This window comes from Vipera berus (genome assembly GCF_964194415.1).
Source record: "Vipera berus genome assembly, chromosome: 5".
NCBI classification, from domain to species: domain Eukaryota; kingdom Metazoa; phylum Chordata; class Lepidosauria; order Squamata; family Viperidae; genus Vipera; species Vipera berus.
The window spans coordinates 25,729,048-25,735,047 of record NC_138207.1 but is presented as its reverse complement, the minus strand read 5'-3'; positions in this window follow the sequence as shown (position 1 = coordinate 25,735,047).

The window sequence follows — 6,000 nt, the reverse complement described above, 5'->3', positions numbered from 1 at the left end:
TTAGGGCAGGATTAAAGCTCACAGTTTCCTGCTTTCTAGCCTGGTGCCTGGGAACAAAAGTTGACTCTTCTCTAGGAACATGGCATCTTGTTAAACTTTTGGCAATATTACTTCAGGCATCGATCAGAGAAAAGGCATTCTTTGTTAAGCGTGGATGTTCATTTACATTCTTTTATGGCTTTGATTGTGCTCTGATCATTTGGTCATCCTTGTTAAGTACTGGGAGACAAAGCACAACTTGCTTTTGATAATCAATTCACAGTTCGCTTTTCCCTCTCCTTCAAATATTGCTTTTCCTTGATTTTTTGCTCAAGGGCATAGATGGCAAAAATGTTGCAATGCAGATCATTAAGCATCACAAGTTCTGAGTCAGTTTGGTCAACTAAAGAACAAGAAAAGAGAATCATGATGAATGAATGAAATGAATGAATCAAATGAATCAAATATGAAATGAACTTTAAAAAGCTTACTACAGTTAAAAAAACATTAGGGTATATTTATTCGGAATGAAAGGAAATAATATCTAAAATCTAAAATTGTACATATGTGTATATAGTATGGATAGGTGTGTGTCATGTATGTGTTCCACTTTAAGAACGGGCAACTAAATTTCATTTTTGATGTGTGCCATTGTGCCCACAGTAAAAAAAAATGACAATAAAGGTTATCTTATCTCTTATCTTATCTTAAATAGCAAACACAATATTTATTTATATTCCACATTTATTATTTTTATAAATAACTCAAGGTGGCAAACATACTCATATGCCTTCCTCCTCTTATTTTCCCCAAAAGAGCAACCCTGTGAGTGGGTTGAGATGAGTGATTGTCCCAAAATCACCCAACTGGCTTTCCTGCCTAAGGTAGGACTAGAACTCACAGTTTTCTCCTATATATACATTGCCTAACATATATTTGGGGATGTGGAAACTCTGGCCTCCACATACAATCGTGAATTTGGATTACAATGGCCATTTTTGCCATTAAGCACATCAAAAGGCATGAAAGTCCATCTCTTGATATACAGTAACTCAAAATGAACATGAGAAGATAAATGGAAGGTCAATGAGAAGATAAAAGAAAGGAAAATTAAATCAAAGCTTAATAACTGATATTTCTGAGTATTTTTTGTTGCAGAAGACTGTTGATTATATCGTGGAGAGTCAAAAACAAAACGAAACAGATCATGGAATAAATCAACTCAGAGATTTCACTAAAGGTACAATGACCCAAGTTAAGTAATTCTTCTTTGGAGACATTATGTGAAGACTTGGCAGTCTGGAGAAGGCTCTAATCCTGGGAAAGGTAGAATGAAAGAGAACAGGATGGCCAGCAGCAAGGTGAATAGACTTAGTTACAGTGGTGATGGTTCACCTATAGAAGACCTGAAAGATCAAGTTAGGGACAGATCATCATGGAGAAAATCCATCTATGTGTTCACTAAGAGATGATACTGTTTTGATCACATCTAATCAATAAGCCACTCCTCTCAGCAGTACTCAGTATCACAAATCTTGTAGCTTTCTTGACAACTGTGAGGACTAGGGATTGCAGATGCATTTTTACATTGGCTTTCTTCTTCCTTTAGTGGGCAGTTTCAGTCATAATTATAGATGAAGACAGGTTGTCTGCTCATATGTGGATACCACAAAACTAAGTCCCATTTCCTGTGTACAAAGCCCATAGGCAGGATCATCTATCAGTCTGTGTTCTGTATCATCAGTATGCTGTTAATAGTCAGCTTATATTGCTACTTTGGAAGAAAGGAATTATGCTATGGAATTTATGTCCTGACATCTGAAAGCTATTAGAATATAGATGGGGGGGGGGAACATAAGCTGAACCAAAAAATAAAAAAATGAAACTGCTGTTTAACCATCACGATTCTTAGTTGATTCCAGGATTGTCTGTCAAGAGGGAAGATCTAAATTAGTCTGCTAGAAGATAAATCAATTCAAAATATGGCACACTGATTACTGGCAGGAGTACATTACATCTGTTGCTGAGGCCATACATTAGTTGCTGAAAAGCTTCCAAGTTTAATTTAAAGTGTTGTTTTTGATTGTTATGGTGTACACTAAAACATCTACAGACTCAACCAGAAGGGATCAGTCCTATGGGTGTCTTCCTCACAGCAGAAACACCTCTTAATTCAAAATTATCTCACATGAAATTAAAGGGGCTAAAGCTAGATGACAATGTTTTTTTGTTAGCGCACCAACATTATGAAATAGCCTCTCTTTGCATATTATAACAGCACCCACTGAGATGGCCTTCCTAAGAACACTACAGTAAGCAGAAAGACAACCTGGAGAGTTTTAACTGAATGTCACTATGCCATATGCTAGAAGAATAGAATAGAATAGAATAGAATAGAATAGAATAGAATAGAATAGAATAGAATAGAATAGAATAGAATAGAATAGAATAGAATAGAATAGAATAGAATAGAATAGAATAGAATAGAATTCTTTATTGGCCAAGTGTGATCAGACACACAAGGAATTTGTCTCCAGTGCATAAGCTCATAATGTACATATAAATAGTAAGTAATAGGTCATTGGTCATAATCATAGTTACAGTCATTAATCATAAGTTACAAACAACAAATGATAAATAATAAGAAACCAACAGGAGAAGATAGTAGGAAAGATGAGAAGATGAAAAAAGATGAGAATTGAGACAGTGCTGTAGAAATTAATTGTGCAGCAGAGTGATGGCAATGGGGGGGGAGAACTATCTTTATGTCCAATTTATCTAAAGATAAATTAATTATCTTTAATTTGGGGTTTGTAATGATAGTTAAAGAAAGTAGGGAAAAGCGCTAGGCCAGTCAGGTATGAATTAAATCATATCCCTGTTGAATATACAGTAGAGGTGACAAATAGATTTAAGGAATTAGATCTGATAGACAGAGTGCCTGAAGAACTATGGACAGAGGTTCGCAACATTGTACAACAGGTAGCAACCAAAACCATCCCAAAGAAAAAGAAATGCAAGAAAGCAAAATGGCTGTCTGAGGAAGCTTTGCAAATAGCTGAGGAAAGGAGAGAAGCGAAAGGCAAGGGAGAAAAAGAAAGATATGCCCAATTAAATGCAGAATTCCAGAGAATAGCTAGAAGAGATAAGAATGCCTTCTTAAATGAACAGTGCAAAGAAATAGAAGAAAACAATAGACTAGGGAGGACCAGAGATCTTTTCAAGAAAATTGGAGAGATGAAAGGAACGTTTAATGCAAAAATGGGCATGATAAAGGACCAAAATGGCAGGGACCTAACAGAGGCAGAAGAGATTAAGAAGAGGTGGCAAAATTACACAGAAGAACTATACAAGAATGAGCTTAACGTCCCTGATAATCACAATGAGGTGGTCACTGACCTCGAGCCAGACATCCTAGAATGTGAAGTGAAGTGGGCCTTAGAAAAGCTGAGCAACAACAAAGCTAGTGGAGGTGACAGTATTCCAGCTGAGCTATTCAAAATCTTAAAAGACGATGCAGTAAAAGTGCTACACTCAATTTGCCAGCAAATTTGGAAAACTCAGCAGTGGCCACAGGATTGGAAAAGATCAGTTTACATTCCAATTCCAAAGAAAGGCAGTGCCAAAGAATGTTCAAACTATCGCACCATTGCACTCATTTCTCATGCTAGTAAAGTTATGCTTAAAGTCCTACAAGCTAGACTCCAGCAGTATGTGGATCGAGAACTACCAGAAGTACAGGCAGGATTTCGAAGAGGCAGAGGAACCAGAGATCAAATTGCCAACATACGCTGGATCATGGAGAAAGCTAGAGAGTTCCAGAAAAACATCTACTTCTGCTTCATTGATTATGCTAAAGCCTTTGATTGTGTGGATCATAACAAACTGTGGCAAGTTCTTAAAGAGATGGGCGTACCAGACCATCTTATTTGTCTCTTGAGAAACCTATATGTGGGCCAAGAAGCAACAGTGAGAACTGGACACGGAACCACTGATTGGTTCAAAATTGGGAAAGGAGTCCGGCAAGGCTGTATACTGTCGCCCTGCCTATTTAACTTATATGCAGAGCACATCATGAGAAAGGCAGGGCTAGATGAATCAAAAATTGGAATTAAGATTGCCGGAAGAAATATCAACAACCTAAGATATGCAGATGATACCACTCTAATGGCAGAAAGTGAAGAAGAACTAAAGAGCCTCTTGCTGCGGGTGAAGAAGGAGAGTGCAAAAGTTGGGTTGAAACTAAACATTAAGAAAACGAAGATCATGGCATCTGGCCCTCTCAGTTCCTGGCAAATAGATGGGGAAGAAATGGAGGTAGTGACAGATTTTATTTTCCTGGGCTCCAAGATCACTGCAGATGGGGACTGTAGCCAAGAAATTAAAAGACGCTTGCTCCTCGGGAGGAAAGCCATGGCAAATCTAGACAGCACACTAAAAAGCAGACATCACCCTGTCAACAAAAGTGCGTATAGTCAAGGCTATGGTCTTCCCAGTTGCAATGTATGGCAGTGAAAGCTGGACCATAAGAAAGGCTGAGCGCCAAAGAATTGAAGCCTTTGAACTATGGTGCTGGAGAAGACTCCTGCGAGTTCCTTGGACTGCAAGGCGATCAAACCGGTCTGTCCTAGAGGAGATCAACCCTGACTGCTCTTTAGAAGGCCAGATCCTGAAGCTAAAACTCAAATACTTTGGCCACCTAATGAGAAGGAAGGACTCACTGGAGAAGAGCCTAATGCTGGGAAAGATTGAGGGCAATAGAAGAAGGGGACGACAGAGAATGAGGTGGCTGGATGGAGTCACTGAAGCAGTAGGCGTGAGCTTAGATGGACTCCAGAAGATGGTAGAAGACAGGAAGGCCTGGAGGAACATTGTCCATAGGGTCGCGATGGGTCGGACACGACTTCGCAACTAACAACAACAACAACAACAATGATAGTGCTAGGGACGCAGTGGCTCAGTGGGTTAGGACACTGAGCTTGTCGATCAGAAGGTCGGCAGTTTGGTGGATCAAATCCCGAGTGCCGCGTAACAGAGTGAGCGCCTGTTACTTGTCCCAGCTTCTGCCCACCTAGTAGTTCGAAAGCACGTAAAAATGCAAGTAGAAAAATAGGGACCACTATGGTGGGAAGGTAACAGCGTTCCGTGCGCCTTTGGCGTCTAGTCATGCCGGCCACATGACCACGGAGACGTCCTCGGACAAACGCTGGCTCTTCGGCTTTGAAACGGAGATGAGCACCGCCCCCTAGAGTCGGAAACGACTAGCACGCATGTGCGGGGGAACCTTTACCTTTACCTTTTAATGATAGTGCTATGGAACTGCTATATTTAGGGTTACTAAAAATTTAACCATGGTAGTAGAGTGCTATGGCATTTTTCTATTCAGCCAATTTGGTCTATTGTTGAAAGCACGAGGGGACTTCTAGGCCCACCTTAAGACAGGAAAACTGGTGTCTTTGTGCCAGTCACTCTCTCTCATCCCAACTCACCTGGCAGAGTTGTTGTCCTGGGAAAAATAGGAGGAGAAAGGAATATGGTCGCTACTCTGAGTTATTTGTATAAATAATAAAGACAGGCTGAAAACAAATGCCTTATTTATTATGGATTGTTTTATTATTTATTGTTGACATTTATTGTTGACATTTCTATTTTACTATGGCTGTTTTACTGATTTGTATTGATCTTGTTATGCCTTTTATTGACATTTTTACATTTTAAGGTGTGCTAAGGATGTTAGCATAAAATCTGATGAATAATGGAATGCATATGAATTGACTAATCAAATATCCTTGTGACCTAACGTATGTGAGCATGATAAATCAGAATGCTGTTGCAACATGTGATCAAAGGGGAGAACAGAACCTTTGGTAAAACATTACCAATAGTGTGAACACAAGGCAGAGGGTGAAGTCCTGTAGAGCAAATAGGTTCTACCAGAGAAGTAGACTTAAAAACAAAAAGTTGTAGCAATCAGAAAGTTGGATTGTGCATTAAAGTTCCAGCAAGACTAAATGACAGCAT